Consider the following 20304-nt stretch of genomic DNA (forward strand, 5'->3'; position numbering starts at 1 on the left):
ACTTAGGGGGGATGGTGGATAACTCCTAATGGACAGGTAGTAATTCCACCTCTTGTGATGAGAGAGATAATTCAAATGAGACATCAAGAATGTCACTGGGGAGCAGAAGCCTTAGTAACATCTTTACGAAAGCAAGTAATATCAGATGTTGGGAATAGCTAAAATGGTAACTGCAAAGTGTGAAGTATGTTTGAAAAATAATCCAGTGATTAAGAAAAAGGTTCAAATGGGTAGGCTGAAGTCTGGTACAGAACCTGGAGATTATTGGCAAGTAGATTTTTCAGAGTTACCTAGACAAAATGGGTACCAGTACATCCCGGTAGGGGTTGATACTTTTACAGGATGGCCAGAAGCCCTTCCCTGTCGCACCACACAAGCAAAAAGAGGTTGTGAAGTGGTTTTACAAGAAATAATTCCGAGATTTGGAGTTCCTATTGGAATTTCCTCTGACAGAGGTCCACACTTTGTTGCTGAAGTAGTCCAAAGTGTTAGCAAAGTATTGGGTATTAATTGGGATTTGCATGCGTCTTGGAGACCACAATCTAGTGGGAAAGTGGAAAGGATGAATCAAACTTTGAAACGACAAATAAGTAAAAATTTGTCAAGAAACCAGTCTAAAGTGGCCTCAGGCGCTTCCATTGGCATTATTATGAATCAGGGTACAGCCAAGAGTGGAACCTCAGTCAGTCCTTATGAATTATTACATGGAAAAACATATGAGTCTCCAGAACCAAATCTAAACATACATGTAAAAGGAAAACAAGATGTGTATAACTATTTGCTTTTTCTAAGGAAAACTTTGGCTGCAATTTGGAGTGCATTAATTTGGAATAGACCTTTACCCTGGAAAATTCATGCATGATTTCCAGCCAGGAGACTATGTCTATGTGAAGACCTGGACCTCGAACCTTTGCAGGAGCGCTGGAGAGGACCTTTCCAGATACTGTTAACCACTTTTACAGCTATCAAAATTGCAGAATCGGATGCTTGGATACATTATACCCGAGTGAAGAAAGCACCTACTCCATGGAAGATTGTCAATCGTGACCCAGAGACTTTAAAATTGACACTGAAACATGTCTAATTTTTATATTGGATTTTATTTTGGTCGGTAGTGTTGGTGGGATCATGGGCGGCTTGGTGGACAGGAACAAAAGACAAGTAGAAACAGAACAAGTGATTGAAATTCCCAAACAAATGGCTGAGGAAAATTTGATGGCAGGATTGATTAAAGAATTTGCCAATTTACAAAATGTCATGCAGATCACTGCTTGTTTGCCAATACTGAGGCAGTAGGTGAATCTATTCCATGGGGAATTTTAACTATGAAATCTGACCAATCTGGAACATAAAAAATGAAACCACCTATTGTGAACAAGGCCAGTAACTCAATGGTATGAACAAGTAAAGGTTATTAGAAAGCAGTGGAAGTCGCCAGGTAAAGAAACAGATTGTAAAAAACTACTGAATTATGATTTTATCACAGGATCCCGACCTAGTGCCATAACTCGAGTTCTTCTTCCTGGGGGTCCAAATCCCCAGTTAGGATGGTGTTCCTATGATGAACAATTTAAAACCAATATGAGCAGAAGTGTCATGGAATGGAAGTGTAACGAAACTGGCCAAGGTACCCAATTAGTAGCAAACGGGACTCTATATGGTCTATGTCCATATTTTCCCATTTTCAGTATATGGCAAGAACTTCTTGGTGTTTTACCTGGGATGGAAAAGTTTTTTCAGTATTACCCTGGGTCAATGATAGGTCAACTTCATCGGGGGAGAGAAGAAATAAAATAGTACCATGGTGGAAATGTGAAAAAAAGTATATGATTGCAGTAATGCAGACTTAGTAATCCAAAGAATTCCTCCGTAGGCCACTGTTTTAAAATATGGTTGTTTTTGTCGAGGTCTTAAGAACACTCTCAATTTGACCAGCACTTTTACAGTTAGGAAAGGAACTTTGTTTAGTTTAGTAAAACTACTATTTGAAGTCCAGGACATTTAGTTTGGGCATTAAGTGATGGAACCTGGACAACACACTTTCCATTAGATGGTAAGGTGAAAAAAATTACTTTAGGCATGCCAACATTGTGTCCGATTTGGAAGAAATCACCATTTAAAGGATCTCTAGAGAATTTAGAATTGAAACGAATAAAGAGATCTGGGATAAATGATGATATTTGGAATGAACCATCTACAGGAGTGAAAATGGCTGGGCACTGGAATCACTTTTAAATCCTATAGCTTCATATAGAAACAGAGCATGGCTCTATCAGTTTAACTGGTCAAGTGGAAAAAATAGCAAGTGTTACCAAAAAAGGGTTTAAGGAATTGAATATACAATTACAGGCAACTTCCAGAATGACTTCACAAAATAGAATGGCACTAGATATGCTCCTACTTAAAGAACATGGAGTGTGTGGGTATCTCAAGGATAAATTGGACCACTGTTGTATCCACATTCCAAATGTCACTCAGAATGTGGAACATGATCTAGACCTATTAGGAAAAATTGAAAAAGAAACTGAAACAATTCAAAAGGATATGTCAGAAGATTGGCTTGGGAAAATTTTTAACAAACTGGGATGGAATTTGAGCTCTTGGATACAATCTATAATTAAGACTTTGTTTCTGTTACTAGTTGTCTTTTTGATGAGCATGCTAGTATATGCATGTTTGAAGAAACAGTTTACCAATAGAATTGCAGTCAGTTGTATGATTATGAGAGAAGTGCCAACTATTTCACCAAGACATGATCCATTACCAAAATATGTTGAAACAAAAGATATATGAATAATGTTAAAGTATTGAAATAATGATTTTCAACACTTTCAAAGGGGGGAAATGTTATCAATTTGTTAATAAGTTAAGATTGATTGATTTTATTTGATTAATTGATTTTATAAAATAATTTAATAAAATTAAAATATAGAAGGATAAGAAAAAAAATCTTATAAGAAACTTATAGCTGCACAGTAAACGTTGTTATGAGATCTTCTGTACGTCCTGTACCAAGGGTAGAAGAAGGGGCTGGAACCATTGTTAAAACTTAGGTAATAACTTCAGGGTTGAAAGGTTTCTTTGTATTTAACCAGTCTTCTGTATGCAGAGGTGTATTGAAATGTCAGAATATGAGATGAATGGGAACTGGGGAGAGTCGACTGGTGTCGCAACGGAGGGAAGACACAGTCACTCAATATGAGTGATCAGCAGACTTCGTTTATTGTCTCTTACAGTCACCTTTTATGCCTTGTTATAATTAGCTCATACATATTACAAAAGTTAAGCTCATTATTGGTTAGTTGCCTAAATACCAAGCCCACCCCTAGTTTCTCTTCTGTAGTTATCTGTTCCCACCTGCAACATTCTTTTCCCACCGAAATCTTCCGGTTATTGTGTAACAAGGACAGCCAAAGACAGTGTATTTTACTTTACTTCAGATAAGTTGAGAGCGATGTGCATTTTTGTCCAGCCAGCTGGACTATGTCTGTGACCCTTTTCAGCTAGCCAGTTATCCACAGACTGGAACAGCTTGTAGATGCCTGCCAAGAAATCGTGAACTTTAGTAAAAAGTAATTCTGGCAGGGGGAGATCGCGACCACCGACCCAAATCATACCCTAGACCCATTTCTAGACCTTTCTAAGCTCTACTGCGCAGAATCGGATATAGGAGGAGAGTATGTTAATGATTTACGGGAAATGTTATGATTATGCATGAATATTTAATGAATATGTATGAATAAGTTCTATATATGGAATCTGATTTTGGGATCTGGTGTGCGTTGATCGTGAGAGGACTCGCTCACGCAACCCGGCCATTAATAATGAAGTGTCTGCTTATCTACATCACATTGGTGTCGATAAGTTCTTCATTCCGAGATTTCGGTAACAAGATCACTTCCACGTCTCCTAGCAATGCTGCCTCCAGAAAGCAAGTGAGAAAAAGCTTGATCTGCAGGCTAGCAGCTAGGATGCTTGAGAGCTAAGGAAAACCCTTGGCTGGGGGGGCTCTGCTCCCTGGGTTACAAAGTCTTTTAGCTAATGACTCATGTGCAGCACGTAAGGAGCCTCTGGAGAAAAAAATTAAAAAGATCAGGGCAATCTTCAAGGTGGCAGAAAAGGATCCGTTTCATGATGTGGGCTCACAGCTACTACAGAGATTCCTTGAGTCAGGTTAGGCAGAAAAGAAGGGTCTGCACAGGATCATCCTGCTCCCAGGCGAGTGTTTTGGCCATGAGCTACATTAAGGATAAATAAAAGCACCTCTTCTCCTTAGGGCAGTAGTATTAACCTCTGAACACTGCCTGGCTCACGATACGGGCTAGGGCCATACAGCCAAAGTATCTGCAGGCACAAGGCAGGGCTTCATGTCTTGAAAAGTCAGAAAGCTCAACCAATGCAGGCACAGAGTGGCCCTTCAGCACCCGTGAGCTTGGCAAAAAGCTGTGCTGAGGAACACTTTGATGAGAGCACTTAGATATGGCCCTAAAGCATCCAAATCCCTTTGTGTGCATGTCCAACAGCTTCCCTCTATAAATGAAACTGAACCGCTCTCTGATGATACTGTGCTCAAACAAGACAGGAAATTAAGAACAAACAGCAAAATCCTTAATGCCCACTAGGAGAAAAAGGGCAGTTTGACGGAAAGGCACAGCTCTGTCCATACAGATCCTGCAGCTGTCACCATGCCATGTGCCAGTGCTCCTGTTCCGAAGGACCCCACGTCACTCGTGCTGCAACAACAGCACCAGCCTCCTGAGCCGGTCTGACACCAGCCGATTGCTCTCCAGGCAGAGGCTGGGGTATGGACCCGCCACACTGCGCTACAACACACTACGACCCAGCTTTTCTGGTAGGAGCACAGGACCTGGTGGCTCGTCTATGCTTGGCATACACAATAAATCCTCTTCTTGGGCTTCCGCAAAGATATAACCATCTCTCTCTGGAGCAACCTGCTTAATTTGCTTTTCCTATTACACTTTTGCTGGGAAGAGCAAGACAAGGAGATCCTGTTTAAAAGTGAGATATCAGTGATGCTATTGAACAATTTTGTTCAGTTAAACCATCTTGCCCTGGTCAGGCTTCAGTAGCATCATCACATTTCTTGCTTAGAAATCACCTGCTTACCTATAATTACCATATCAACAGCGTTCTCAAGGAAGCCAGGAAAGGAGAAGCAGATTTTTCCAAGACTACTCTTTTGCCCCTCCAGCCCCGCTGCTAAGTGGTTTAGTGCTTTCTAAATCAAGGCTATTGCTACGCAGGAAGCCCTCACCTGTCACCTTTATATTCCAGTCCACCTCTAATTTAATCACTTTGATTCTGCCATCCTGCAATTTATTACAAAAGCTCTGCCATAGCCGAGATAATTAATAGGAGCCTCATGTTATACCTTCCTGTTATTTCTTTCAATAAACTTCAGCTGCCAGCTGACAGTGAGAGCAACCAAGCTCACTTCCAAGGGTCTGCTGGAGATCCCTAGCCTCACGTACTATCATTTACAGTAACTCTGGTTCCTGCCTGAAGTATTTACAGTACTATTGTCCCTTTCCAGGCTGCCTCACCAGCATTTGATCTCAGCTACCCTAGCTTTGCAGATTTGCAACTCCCTCTTTATTTGCTCTTTTTCTGGCACCTGGACAACATTTCCTAGAATCATTTAGGTTGGAAAAGACTTTTGATAATATAATATAATCATTTCATTAACTCAACCACCTATAAAATTCCACCCTTCGGATTGAGCCCAACCATAAACCTAACATTGCCAAGTCCACCACTAAACCCACGTCCCTAAGCACCACGTCCTATCGTGCCTTTTCAATACTTCCAGGAACAGTGACTCTTCCCTGGGCAGCGTGAAAAAGCATAAGACCAGTAACCTCCATTCTGCTGATCTGCAAGAATTTGTTAATCCACCCTTTAAGTGCCACACCAAGATGGAACAAGGGACACTGCCAGCAGCCCCTAAACACCACCCACTCCCCTTGTTTCTGCACCGTCTCTTAGGTTTCTGCACCATCGACTCGCATAGCGCACAGCACAGGCTGCACGGTGTTCACCATACCCACCAGCTGCCTTCACCTAGCCAGGGCCCTCCAGAGCTCGGGCATCAGCCGAGTTGTCCAAAATGCTCCCTATGAGCCTTAATCCTAACCAAAGTGTTAGAATCTCAGTCTTCACAAACTTCATCAGTGAAAAAGTTACATGTATTCATGCCCAGTTGTCACACAGGAGTTTCTACCTCTGGCAGCAGCATATACGCATTAACCCAGTTTGAAGACACCAGAGTGGAGCAGGGGAAAACAAACCAAAAGCAGAAACACAATCCCCAAGCCGGCCTGGGCTGGCTCAGCCTTCTGCCTGCTTCTCCAGACACACCACACACACATTACTGGCTGCCAGATGAGTAAATATTCTGCATTTCCTGGCTTGCTGCTGTAATACTACAGCACTGGCTGCAACCCCAAGGTTGTTACAGAGGAAGCTTTGCTTCACCACCAAGTTACTGCTCATCCTTCAGTGAAGGGGGTGAGGCTGGACCAGCCTGTTATGAATCATCTGCTCCCTCCTGGAGCACTCTAGCCTCTGCATTTTCTCTAGATGTATACACAAAATTGCTTTTTCTCGGAAAGTCCTCCTAGTGGATTTAAATATGCAAGGGAAAGCAGTGAGCTTTGCAGTCACTTCTACCTGGGCCCATCAGTCCGATTTTTCATCGCGAGCCTTCACAGCATTTTGTAGACAGAGCAAGACTCCATCTCACCCCCCATTTACAGACGGGGGCAAACACAGGGAGAAAGCAAGATGAGGAGGGCGAGAGCAGCAGCAGCTAAGCAGGCAGCTTCCATCCCCTCCACGGTTAACCCAGTCCCGGATGCAGGCACATCGACACCCCGTGGGAATGGGAAGCAAGGAAGAACCAAGTTTTCTTTGGGGGAGCAAAGCTCACTCCCCGTCTGGCTCGGGAGGGGAATAGAAGGGGCTCCAACTGCCGGTGCCTGACAAGGGATGTCCTGCAGCCTCCCGGTGCCTCAGGAGCCCCCCCACACACACACAGGCAGCCACATCCCCCACAAACCCCTCCCCCTAACAAGCAGCTTCACTTGCAGGGACAACAGACCCCACCAGAAGACGGGGCCACAACCTCCTGCCCGGGAGGCGTTTGGCAGAAGCCGTGTCACCCCGGCCCAGGCACAGCCCCTGCCCTCTGCGTCCCCCGCTCCAAGCTGCCCCCAGCCCCGCTCCCCAAGCCTTCCCACCCGGCAGGTGGCCCCCGGCACCAAAAGCCACCTGCCACCTCACTGGCGGGGGCCGCAGGGACACCCCGCGCAGTCTGCACACTCCCGGTCGGCGCTGGACAGACAGCCCCTTGTCCTGGCTGCACTTCAACGGGATAGTGGATAATGCCGGGACAGCGGCCGATTGCCACCGCCAGGCAACGGCAGGGACGCGGAGATGCGGCCGAATGAAGAGACGGGACGCAGCTTGATGCAAGCAAATGTCAATTTATTGCACAGAAGCACGAGTTTCCTATACACTTTCAGAAGCTGTGCGTTTTTAAACAGATTGGTTCTTGAAGCTAAGCCTTGCATACTAGGCAATCCCCGATTGGTGGTTAACTACCAGCAATTAACAGCAAGGTGTTACCTTTCCTTGGCGCCATCCGTCTCCCACTCCCCTGTCCCCTGTGCTCTGCAAACATGCCTCATCATGTTAATTGTTGTCTAGACCAAGCTCGAGCACATTCCCCTCAGCTAACTGATTGCCATGCATGGTCCTAGTTTCCAGCCCGCTCCTGCATCTCCCCCCCCTTCCTGTTGCACAAAAAGAACCTTTGAAACCGAACGAGGTAAAAACAAGGCATAAGTAATAGAACAAATAAAAAAGCAACTGAGACAGATTATTAATGTCAAAATAACCCACTGTCTTTGTTCCTTACATTTTACAATTTCCCCTTTTTGTTTTTGAACAGCTAGTACCAGGTTTGCCATGTTCTGCAGGGCCCTTGCAAACATGACAGCAACCAAGGGCAATAGGAAACAAACAATACTGCCAATTGAGTGAATGGATGCCAAAAGGCTGACATCTTCTCAGATTTTGATAACATGTGCTGCAATGGGGTGCCTAAGATCCATTCAGCACATACCATCCAAATCCTCACAGCCATGTCCTTGAACCACAACAAAAAGCAGTGGCAATTTTGACTCACATGCTTAACTGCCTACCAAACAAGGTGATTTAAAACCTTTAATGCTTCCCTGCTGTTACTCTGGGTAAGAGAAGAACCGCTGCGACACGTTCCCATCATAGGCCTCCTACTACATTAGCATCTACAGAAAGACAATTATCGACATTCAAAGTGTAAACAATATCATCTTCTTTTGGATTAACATTATACATAGGTGGAAGGGGCACACCAAACAAGAACTGGTTTCAGTCAAAAAAGTTCGAAACATAGCATGCCTTCTCTGAGACATACCTCTGGGTCATTCCCTATACATTTCCCTCTTTTTTTTTTATGCAAAGAGAAACACTTCCACAAAACAGAGAAGCCCCTATTTACATCTCTGAGCCCGGACACAAACCACAGCTGTATGCTCCACCAGGCTCAGGGCAGGGAATCATTCATGCAGTTACATAGCTATATATCTCTACAAGCGTGCAGACACCTATTAAACACTAGATAACCATGTTTATCTTTCCTATTCTCCTTCACAATACACTAGCTGTTCTCTCATCTCTTGTTAGGTCAAATTATTCTCCAGCTTTCTCTCCTACCTCTCTTCAGACATTCTCTATCCTCTTTTTTGCTTGTTAATTGCGACGAGGGCAAAAGTTGTGTGTAGCTGGGTGACCATGCTACAATCAACTAAACACTGAATACAGAAAAAAAGGCATGGGAGACATAAGGCAAACATCACTAAGGTGGTTAAAGATAATTATAATAAATCCTGTAATACCTTTGAGTCATGGCCCAAAGTTTCCCAGCCATGAGAAGAGACCAAAGGCATCCCGCCCCTGGCTCTGTTGCAGATCTTTGTTTTAATGCTTTTGAGTTTTGGATACTTTTGTAAATTAATTTACAGTGGTCACTCAGATTCACGTAACACATCCTATCAAAGTCTTCACACTTGTGTCCCTGTGCTAATAATGAAAATCAATAGCAACTCGGTTCTGTAGCAACATATGATGGGCAGAATCAACATCTGTTAATAAGCCAGAAAAAAAAAGAACAGTATTTGTAGTATTATTTTGTTTAGCAAGCTATCAGCCTAATTTACTAAGCAAGTTAAAAGCGTGTACTATTCTTACAGAAGAGATTAGAGAAGCAAAAATCTGTTACGCTGCATTCCAGAACTCAGCCTGAGAATTACAGTCTGCTGTGAGCTCTGCGTTACAATCATTTGACACATGTTGGGGTTGCGATTGTGAAAGTTGCCCGTTTACAATTTTCATTGGCATTATCACAGCTGGTTGTTTTAAAAGCAACCCTTGAGCTTCCTGATGTTCGACTTGTTGCAAAATATTCTGAAGCCAATCAATCAAGTTAGTATTACAGTTAGTGACTCTCTAGGACCCTGCAAGACTGTGGCAAGACTCCCGCAACCTGACTGCCTTAATAGCCATCTCATTCATTTGCAAACAGTTGTCCCTGGGATACCTTGCCTGAGTCACAGAATCGGCACAACTAATTTTCTCCAGCCAGCTGCTCATAGTTAACAGCAATTCCCCAATTAAGGTTTTCAGTCAAGGCCACTACACGTAGCTCACAAAAATCAAATAACCACATCATATACTGTATCAGTTAGTACCAATACAAAGCAATAACTTCCAATCATGCAGTGTGAGCGTATAAGGCTCTGCCATCACTTCAAGAAGGAACATAGCAAATGTATTATGAATCCTCCCTTCCCACACTGCTTTGCTTAACTCTTTAACAGCCTCGTATTGCACAGGCTGCCACTCTGCAGGTTGATTTGTCTGACAAAATACTGAACATGCCACAGTGACTCCCAAAACCCATCACTGAAGTGTTTCCCACTTGCATTCCTGCCACCAATCCCTCAGACTCCCTTTCACCCTCCCCAAAAATACAGTCAATGCCTCAGGAGAGACAAGGGGTTGGGGGAAAGGTCTAGCTCCTTTTCCAGATCTATAGGACCTGGATCAAAAGGTTTATCAGTGTCAATAAAATCATTGTCCGAGTTGTCCTGTTCCCGTGCTTGGTCCTGTGTTGTGAGGGTCGCTGCAATCAGTGACAGAAGCTTTGGGGGCAGAGGAGGTGTGGACAGAATCTCCATCGCTGACTGTGTCTTGAGATGAGTCGTGCTGTCGGTGGAATTTACAGCTTCCTTTGGTTTAGCACCGTTAGTAGAATTAGTCCACACTTGGCAAAGAGTAGTCAGAATTTGCCACCAAGATGCTAAATGCATTCCCGACACAGAGTTCCCCTCGGCGGCAGCATCATACAATTGGCTGCTGTATGTACACACTTTCATTCTTTCAAAGTCTCTAAAGTTTCTTGGCTGCTCACCTGTCTCGATGAATACAGGTGTTATCCTCGGTGTTTAGGTTGTCCGCCTGGTCCAGCCAGCAAGACGATCGTTCAGCCAAGCCGTCTCCTCCGGAACGCAGCCCTCTTCCACGAGCTGTCTTTTTCCCGTCCTTATTCTTCCAAGGCTTCGGAACACCACCATAGGGGTCACCGTTTGAGGAGACTGAGGCACGGACTCCCGGATCTGACTAGAAGACCCTTCATGAGTCCATATACGTCTCTTTCTGGGGACGAAGCCTGATTCCCCATTACAGATTTCCCACAGCTCACCTCTCAACTCCGGAGGGATTTCAGGCCGGCTCCTGCTTCCTTTCAGCAGATCATTCAAAGTTCTGTGGGATTCGCTGCATGTCGCTCAGATAGGCGATTCGAGAGCCCTTCACGTTAGATCCTTAAACGCATCACGTCGGGGTCACCAATTTGCGGCGAATGAAGAGAGGGGACGCAGCTTGATGCAAGCAAATGTCAATTTATTGTACAGAAGCACGAGGTTTTATACACTTTCAGAAGCTGCGTGTTTTGAACAGATTGGTTCTTGAAGCTAAGCATTGCATACTAGGCAATCCCTGATTGGTGGTTAACTACCAGCAATTAACAGCAAGGTGTTACCTTTCCTTGGCGCCATCCGTCTCCCACTCCCCTGTGCTCTGCAAACATGCCTCATCATGTTAATTGTTGTCTAGACAAGCTCGAGCAAATTCCCCTCAGCTAACTGATTGCCGCGCATGGTCCTAGTTTGCAGACCGCTCCTGCACGGAGAGGCACAGCAGAGGGCTGCAGGGATGCTCAGCACCCAGCCGGCTCCCACCCAGCCTCTGCCAGCCCAGGGGGACCCACAAACAGGAGCCCAGCTGTGCCCAGCTACCACACAAGCTCACGGCTTCAGCAGGGAGCTCCCACTTACCCCTGCCCCAGGGCAACTGGAACCAGCCGCGCTTCCCTGCACTTGCTGGGCACAGGCACTGCAGGTGCCTGGCTAGCACAGCCTGCTCTCCAAGCACCAACAGCAGCTCAGGGAACGCGTGCAACGCCCACAGCAAGCATGCAGCCACACTGCCTCCAACACACCCTCCCAGCTTCAGCACAGCCACAGCCCTGCCCGTCTCACCCCAAAACACGGCAGCCCTTAGAGAAATTCATGGCAGGACCCACAGGGTTTCCCCCGGGGCTAAGAAAGCAAGCCAGCACTCCAGACTCAAAGAGCCACACGCCACCTGGAAACACCCACTATGACAACAGATCCTAAAAATCAAGCCACACAACCCACAGAGGTGCCAGCGCTGCCCTCAGAAGGGACCAGCTGCTCTTCTGGCCTGCTCACTTTGGGATAACTTGGACCCCAGCTCAAGCAGCTCACCCGCTGCGCTGCCACCGCGCCCCTCGCAGCCTGCCTGCGGCAGGGCTCTCGGCGCAGGCTCACACCCGGGCACAAACCAGCACAACTGACCTGTCCTTCTCGGGGAAGCACCGCAGCCAGCAAACCCTGCTAAGCACAGCATCACACACAGCTCTCAGCTCTTGACAGAGCCCACAGGTGCCCTTACGCCCTCGCTGAGGAGCTTGGGCACCAGGCACACCGGTGGTCCATTCAGACAGACGCACTTCACCTGGGCGCCTCTGCCCTGCCCATGTGCAGGGTCTGACACAGGGCCCGAGGGAGGTCACTGCTTGCTGAGTGTTGTTTGAATCCCTCACGTTCCTTTCAAGGACGCAGAGGCTCCTCCAGCTAGGAGGACAGAACTGCTTCTGTGGCTGGTGAGACCACAGTGGAAACATGAAGCTGCATAAGATGGCAAAGGAGAGCACTTCCAAATCAGACAGCTGGAGACTTATTCCCACTTCATAGGAAGCATCGCTGGTATTTCATCAAGAAGCCAAGCAGGACACCTCAAAGCCTGAGCCTTGGGCATATGCCATGGGATCGCAGAGTGTGAAATAATCATCCAAAAAGAATTTGTGTTGTATATTAATCTTCCCCATACTTCCTCCTCAAAAAGGCTTCTGCCCAAATAACTGGACCTCAGAAGGCCCACAGCCATTATCGCACTGCACCTGGGAACACGAGCATTGCAACCCTGGGTAAGTGCAGCCCTTCGGGCAAGGCTCAGCCTGGTACAGGAAAGGGACACGGTGCCACGTCTGATCCTCAGCACAGTCTTTTCCAAGGACTGAGCAACAAAACACAAAGGCATGCAATAAAAAGGCACCCCGATGTGCAGCACATCACCCTCCGGTGCCTTCAGCACGAGCACAGCCAGGGCTCACCCTCCTCCCTCCGGACTTTGATCTCAGAGTTACATGCTACCCGTGGGCCACTTCACTTTTAGCCTGTGCTCCCTACACTGCCACCGAGATGAGCCAGTCATTACTTGGCAGAGGCAAACGCAGGGCAGGGAAGCAGGGAAGGCAGGACCCACCATTCTTCCCAGCCAGCGCCTTCCTTCGTCAGCCTCTGATCACAGGTCAGCTTGCTCACCCCCATTTTACCACATGGACATTGCAATAGGGTTACTTCACTCTGTTTTCTCGTCTAGGTTAAGACCCATCAGGATCTTAGAGATTTCTGCACAAAGTTTAGCCAGTTTATTTTTTATCTTAGACAGGTTCAACCTAAAGTAAAGCAGAGTTCACAGTACAAGAGAAGCCTGGCACAGGGGAGTTCAAGCATGCTGGACAGAGAGAAACATGCTCAGTTTTGGGGGGCTTTTTTTTTTGTTTGTTTTTTTAATGCATACACCTTGACTTCAAAGCCTTTTTCTCCTTCGCTCCTCTTCCCACATCCCAACTCTCACATGTAATGGAGGCAAATCTCTATCTGCTGTTGCCAGACCCTGGGCTGGACATACCCACGCCCATCAACTGGAGGGCAACTACACCAGTGCACACACAGCAGCACAGCTTGTCGCTGTGGAAATCCCAAATTACAGCACTGAAGAGGTCATCGCTCGGCAAGAGCACGCCAAGATGGTCTGCAGGAGCTACTTTCAGCCACCCAGGCTAGAGAAGCACAGCACCCAGAGGGCCCCAGCTCAGACGGGCTCTTCAGCCTCCCTGCAGTGCCTATCACTGGAGGGGGAGCGTGGGTCCCCCTTGCACAACCCGCTCCCACCCCACGGGAGGCAAACTCCCTTTGCCAGGGCCTTTAAACACCCAGACAAAAACCCTGGCAGGCAGCAGGAAAGAGCTGATGCAGCCCTGTGAAGGGGAGCTGCAGAGACCCTGGTGATCCAGCAGAAGGGGACCCACGCTCTCTGCAAAAATCAGCTTGATTTGATTCGCTCGCGTTTTGCACGCAAAGCCCTTGGGGTGCTCCAGCATTTTGCAAAACACGCACGTTCTGCCAAAGCTGCTTCATTTCTGATGGCAGGGAAGGTGAACAGTGCAGACTATTCTTTTTTTCTAGCTCACAGGGACTTTGAGGGATAGGAATACACTGCATTCCCAGAGAGCAGGCTGGGGAGATGGCACGGCTGGTGTGTGCTGTCAGCCAGCCTGCTGGCAGACGACAAGAGGGAGGCCACAGCCAGCTTGTCTTGCAGCTTTTTCACCAGAGCCATGGCTCCTGATGGCTACAGACAGCCGACAGCCCTGCCAAGCTGCCATTTTCAAGCAGCCACAGGCCTGAAGTTACAGTCGGTATGGGTGCCCACACTTGGCAAGCCTACACACATGGTTCAGGATGCCCTGCAGGATGTAGCAGACTGCAGCCACCGCTTTCTGACCCAGTTCTGGGCTTCGCCATGCTGGAGATGGAAATGTAAGGCAGACCACCCCTGTCACAGAGCTGGACGCCCAGACACACAGGCGGAGCCGAGACAGGGAAGGGGAAGGACAACCAAGTCTCTTCCAGGCTTCTTCCCCGGGACAGGGCTTAGCCACCTCCCCTGGGGGAGACGCACACTTTCAGAAAGAGCCCAGAGGCTGAAAATCACAGCACCATCCATGCTCACGACCATGGACTTGGGGGTACAGGGTTTGTATCACTGCCCCCTCTCTGTTCTGTTCCTGGGGTCCTACACGGCCAGCTCTGCTCCCGCAGGGACCAAGCCCCTCCTCCCCTGCCAACACCCCCCCTGCCCCAGCAGCTCACCTCTGCTCTCCTTCACAGCATCCAGCTGCCACCATTCAGTTCAGCTGGGAGCCATCCCTCCCGATTCACACTTGGCTCCCAGCTGACTGCCTGCGCTCCTGACTCAGACACATGCCCAGCAGCACAGGCTGCAGCTGGTCCCAAGGAAGCAGACAGGGGATCACACTCGTGCACAGCGCAGCACACAAGCCAGCCACCCTGCTCCCTCCTAGCAGGGTCTGACCGAACCAGGCTGGTGGCCCTGCTCTCTTTTAGAGGCACAGAGAGCTTGGTTCATGCGGGGAGCTGCTCCACCCAGGCTGAAAATCCTTCCCCCCAGCCCCGGGGAAACACTGTTTACATAGCTCTTCTCCTCCTGCAGAAACAAAGGAGCCTACAGCCAGGGGCAAGAGCAGGCACCTGGCATTATTAACCTCTCCTTTGCTGCAGCGTTAGAAGGACACAGAGCACCATCAGCCAGCACCTCCCAGAAGCCCCGCTGCGGGCTCCGAGGTCAACCCTGACAGCACAGGCACTCTCCAGCTTCTGAACACCAAAACCCCTGCGCAGGGTCTGAAACAGGCACATCAGAAGCACCTTTCCTGTCATCATTGCTGCACCCACGCCATCAAACCCACAGAATAACTGGACACGCCTGGTGTCTTGCAGAGGACACAGAGCTGCAGCAAAGGCAAAGAGCTGCAGTGAGGATCCAGGGAGAGGGGGGAAGTGCTGCCACAGGCAGCTTATACGAGGAGGTGCAGAAGGAGCCTTCACTACCCCCATTTTAACCCATGGAGGAAGAACTCCAGCGCTTGGTTCAAGAAAGGACTGACTGCAACACTCAATCATTTTAGATGCTACCAAAACATCCTCTAACAAATAACTGCAGTCAGATCACTTACCCACTGACACCTGATGAAGTCCCAGATAGGCAGCTCAGTCTTCTTGAGCCAGAACAGGCTTCGTATTTGTTTCCTGATGAGAAAGAAGGAAAATCAAGGTGGCTCCTTTTGCCCGTGTTTCCCCTGCCGCCTTCTGAGCAATGCAGTCCCACACTGTAGGGGAGAACAACGATTTCATTTTGGTTTTGGTAGCACAGACCTGAACGCACAACCCTGGGTTTGCTGTCCCCCTTTTTATGCCCATGCTGAGAACCCATTTCGTTTTCTCACTTTGTTGAGTTTACATCTCACTTCCAAACTCTGAGCTGCTTCTCTACTTCTTCTCTGAATCAAGACAGCATTTCAAATGCCTGCGTTTTTGAGACATTAACTGTGCAGTTACTTGAAGAGTAAGTTGTTCTCCTCCCATTGCTTTTTAAAACAAAGCAAAATCTTTGGCCCTAACAAGTGTGATGCCTCCTAGCTTTTCTTTTTCCTTAATACTATGACACCCTTTAATTCAGACAGCTGTCTTTGTGTACATGCAGAAGAAAATCTACAAGCCTCGAGAAGTTAATCACAGTTCAAGGGGAATCTCTGACGTGGAAGTCAACAAGGCAGTATCCAAGGCTGCGACTGCCAGAAGACAGTGCCACAGAAGGATGGATAGATTCCAGATAGAGGTTCAGACCTGGCTCTGCAAGGTATCAGCACAACATCTCAACCTAGACAAGAAAGGGTACAGCTGTCAAGGACACCCATATCTATGCAGTTACAGGATCAGCCAAGTAGTTGTTCCTGCGGCTGACGCTGCCTTAATCCCAGCTCTCTTGGCCTCCTGTTTCCTCTGGCAGCTAAGAGCCATCTGAGCCCCCACGACACCGAGGACAGAACCATGCTGCAGTACCACCACGCTGTAGAGGCAGGGTTTAGTGGTCTGTCACAGATGCAGGGCAGGGGCAAGTCCCTCCTCCCTCACACCCAGCTCTTCTCCTCAGCTAGCAGGGTCCTGCCAGGGCATCTCCCATCCCGCCCCACACTGCGGGGCACCACAGGCTGGGGACTACCAGCCCCTCCTCTCCTCCACCCAACATACCCGACCTCCTTCAGAGCCTAAGCACATGGCAGCTCTCTACTGCTTGGCATCACGTGCATTTAAAACCATGGCAATACCCAAGCACCCATGGCCCAGCAAGATCTTCCCATGGTCGGCTCTAGAGACCACGTTAAACGCCACAGACTGTCCTTCCTCCAGCTTCTCCAGGCCAAGAAAACACCCACACGGCCTTAACCCAGTCCACAACAGCTGGGTTGGCATTTGCAGCTTCTGGCACCACTTGGCAGTTCCATTTGCAGTAGGACTGCTCTCCTCGGCTTCACAGCAAGCTGGTCATCCACAGCCCCAGCCGATCCTAACCTCTCCTGCAAGGCGCTTTCAAACACCAGCATCTGCTTCTGTGATCTGAAGCAAGCGAGAGGGAAAAGCCAGACAACACAGTGGGACACAGGGAGGGACAATCCCAGCCCATGACACATGTTTCAGCCTGAGCCCACAGGAGCACCTGGCGCCATCACAGCGGCTACAAAGCACCATCGGGTGCTCAGAAGCGGTGCTGTGAAAGGAGTAGCTTCTTTTATTTGTCACTTGTGAAGCGCTGAAGGGACAAGCTCATCTCCTGGCTGCTGCCGGGCCAGCTGGCGCAGCTCCCTGCCGCACACAGGGCTGCGCTAAGAGGTGCTGGGGCACTCGGCAGGCGCCACCGCTGCTGTGCATGGAAGTTAACCTGAAGCAGGCACCAAGGAAATAAAAGCAAAGCTGAACGTGGCTTCACCTGCTCTGGGCAGTTGCCTTCACAGGCCCAACACAACCACAAAGGCACACTTTGAACTCAAGCAAAATCCCAAAGCAATTGACGGTTTGCTCAGGAAGGGACTGCTGGGTTACCTTTTGCTTAGACAAACATCTGACTGCATTTGTAGCGGAAAGTCTTTTGCCAAAAAGACACAGAGTTTTGTTAATGAGCAGCCATGCAGAGGCTGCCCTGCGCTGGAACCCAGGCCAGGGCTTTCTGATTTTTAAACAGGGAACCTAGTGCATCCCTTAAAAGAGCCTCTGGTCTCTGCCACGGAGGCGCTGTCAGGCTCTACAGCTTTCAGGGGATCAAGGTCTCCGTGCTGACTCCCAGCACACCACATTTTGGCAGTGGCAGCACAAGGGCAGGTTTTCATTTTCCATATAGAGACTGTTGAAGCTGAACTGCTGAAATGAGCTCCCCGGGTTCTTCCTTTGAACCTCGTCCCACCCTTCACACGTCCCAAGAGCTCTCATGAATCAAAGAGCCAGCAGCAAAAGCAGCCCCTGCAGATCCTCCTCGAGAAGAGCCTTCCTACTCAGAGACCAGCTCTGTAATAAACATATGGCCCCAAAAGCAGAGGGGAAGCCCCTCCAAAACACAAAGGAGTGGAGCCACTCATTAGAGAGGGCGATCAGAAAAGCTGACAGGTCTGTGTAGGGAGCACCAGGGGCCTGAAAAAATGCACCTGTCAAGCCACTGCTATAATCTGAAACAGCTGGCATTTTAGAAGACAAGGCAGTAGCCACATCACAAAAAAAATAGAAGGGCAACACAATCAAGAGACAGGTGCCCCAGTGGGTCCAGGAACAGGCAGGTTTGCACCTCTGCAGCCATCAGCACAAGCAGCTCCAAGTTTCAATTGAGGCTCGGAATTGCAGGACAGACCCCCTCAAGCCGGAGCTGTCAGGCTCACCGCAGAGCGTGTTCCCCATCACCACGCACGTTATAGGAGCAGCTCAAGATGGTGCAGGCTGGATGCGAGCAGCCTCTCTGCCAAGGACAAAAGCAAAGACCCCAGTACGCCCTGTGTGCCTTCCTCTCACACTGGAAAGTCTTCCCAGTGCACTCTGGCACCTGATCTCATTAAAAGGGAAGAGAAAGAACAGATGGAAACACAAAAAGAAGCTGTCAGCTGCCAACCGCTGACTCCATCCCTCTCCCCATCACAGCAGAAACACAACTGGCTGCTCTTGGAAGGACAGCAAGGACAGCAGGAGAGGAGGAGGATTTCAGGGGGCAATAAACAGCAGGAGCAGATGAAATTTTGGTAAATAAGGGCTCCTTCGGTCAGGAAGGAATTAACCTGCAATCAGGAAATACAACACACAAGGACTGTGCCGTGCCTGGGAACCCTCCAGCTCCTGCAAGCAGCGAGGAGTGGGGTGCTGGCTGAAACAGCCGCGATGCCCAAAGCCTTTCCAGCACGTCTCTGCCTCCAGGCACCAGCCAACGCAGGAGCAAGGTCCCAGCACACAAGCTGGGGGCCCCAGCACAGCCTGCAGGAATCTCACAGCCTGCAGTTCAGGTATTCAAGTGTTCTAGGAAGCTTCAGCACACCCAGGTGACGTTCTATAACCCTGAGCGTAAGAGAAGGTATGTATACCCACCATCCTGCCTTTCAAGGTGGAAGACATCCTTGCAACCTTCCCTTACAAAGCAGCACGTGGACTCCCAGGGCAACCAGGCCACAAAGAAGAAACCTTCCCAACTGCCTTAACCAAGCCACCACCCCTTCCTCTGTCCTATAGACACAAAAAAATAACTCCCCCCCTGCCCCCCCCCCCCCCCCCCATGCCAGAAGCAGCACCTAAGACAGACCAAGGATGACACTGAAGGTGACAAATTTGCACTCATCTAATTACAGCTCTGCCAGGGTCCAGGCAAGCTGTTTGATCTCACAGGGACTCAACTTTTCTACCCACCAGGCAAGTCCAGCAACACTTCCTCGGGAAAAGACAAAGTCACAAGGGCCAGCAAACAGCTCCCATTCAACAGTGCTGCGAATACTATGGAGAGGCTTCTCCCTCCTCTCTCTAATGCCTGAGCAGCCCAGTATTTTGAGCAGCACACAGAATAAGCTTTCTTAGTAGAAAATGATACCAAGTTAGTCTGGTCAAAGATAGGAACAAGAAGCATTACTGACAAACCTTGTTACCCGCACCCTTACAGCATGCTGGCTAGACCAACAGATCTTGAAAATACGCACCTGTAGTGGTCCTGAAAGGCAGCGAAAACAGCATCTCAGCTCTGTGGATAGAACCCAGATGCAGATGATATTGCACAGGACAATTAAGGTAGAAGTTGCTTATGCACCAGCTTTTCTCCAGCAACTGCTTACAAGCAGGGTCTTGTCCCATAGGAGGCACAAGGTGTCAGACTCCACGTTTGCTGTGGGCTGACATGCCCAGCACATCTGCTGCCAGGCCACAGCTGCCTGCCTCTCTCAACCACCCAAAACCCTTGCAGAGGGAAATGGAAAGGCACTGAGCATCCAGCTGGTACCTTCAGCCCTCGGTACCCTCTGTCACTAAAGAAAAAAAAGAACAGGGCAAGGACAATTATGCCCTGGCACCAGGACCTTCTTCCTAGAGGCAGCCCTCAGCTGAACTGCTGAGAAACAAGTACCTACAGTTTCCCTTTAGCACAGCCTCAAGGCAGATGCCTCCTTGTAACCCTCCCCCCTGGCTGCCGCTCCCACCTTTTTAACTAGGTGCTAATTTCTCCCAGACAGGCTCACAGGAACTTGCTGGGCTGCACACCAGAAGATGGCTTCAGTTTCATTTCCCTAGGACTAGAAGACAGAGATTTCCAGCCCTCTTTGGAAACTTTTTTTTTCCTGGCTGCTCTCCCCAGCACTGAGAACTCCTTTTACAAATGATAATTCATGAAAGATACATCTGGGATTAACCAAGCTAGCTACACCGAGCCTTCACAAGGAAC

The 20304-nt window shown here is 48.5% G+C and overlaps 1 long non-coding RNA gene across 1 annotated transcript; it reads right to left on the bottom strand.

The window, feature by feature from the left end:
- Positions 1-1377: 1377 nt before the first annotated feature.
- LOC121080216 lies at positions 1378-19824 on the bottom strand. Its single transcript, XR_005825294.1, has 3 exons — positions 19813-19824; positions 19508-19511; positions 1378-1461 (listed from the first exon to the last, which is right to left on the bottom strand). It is a non-coding gene; the product is annotated as an uncharacterized LOC121080216 (long non-coding RNA).
- Positions 19825-20304: the final 480 nt, after the last annotated feature.

Source organism: Falco naumanni, chromosome 22 (assembly GCF_017639655.2).
Source record: "Falco naumanni isolate bFalNau1 chromosome 22, bFalNau1.pat, whole genome shotgun sequence".
Taxonomy (NCBI): domain Eukaryota; kingdom Metazoa; phylum Chordata; class Aves; order Falconiformes; family Falconidae; genus Falco; species Falco naumanni.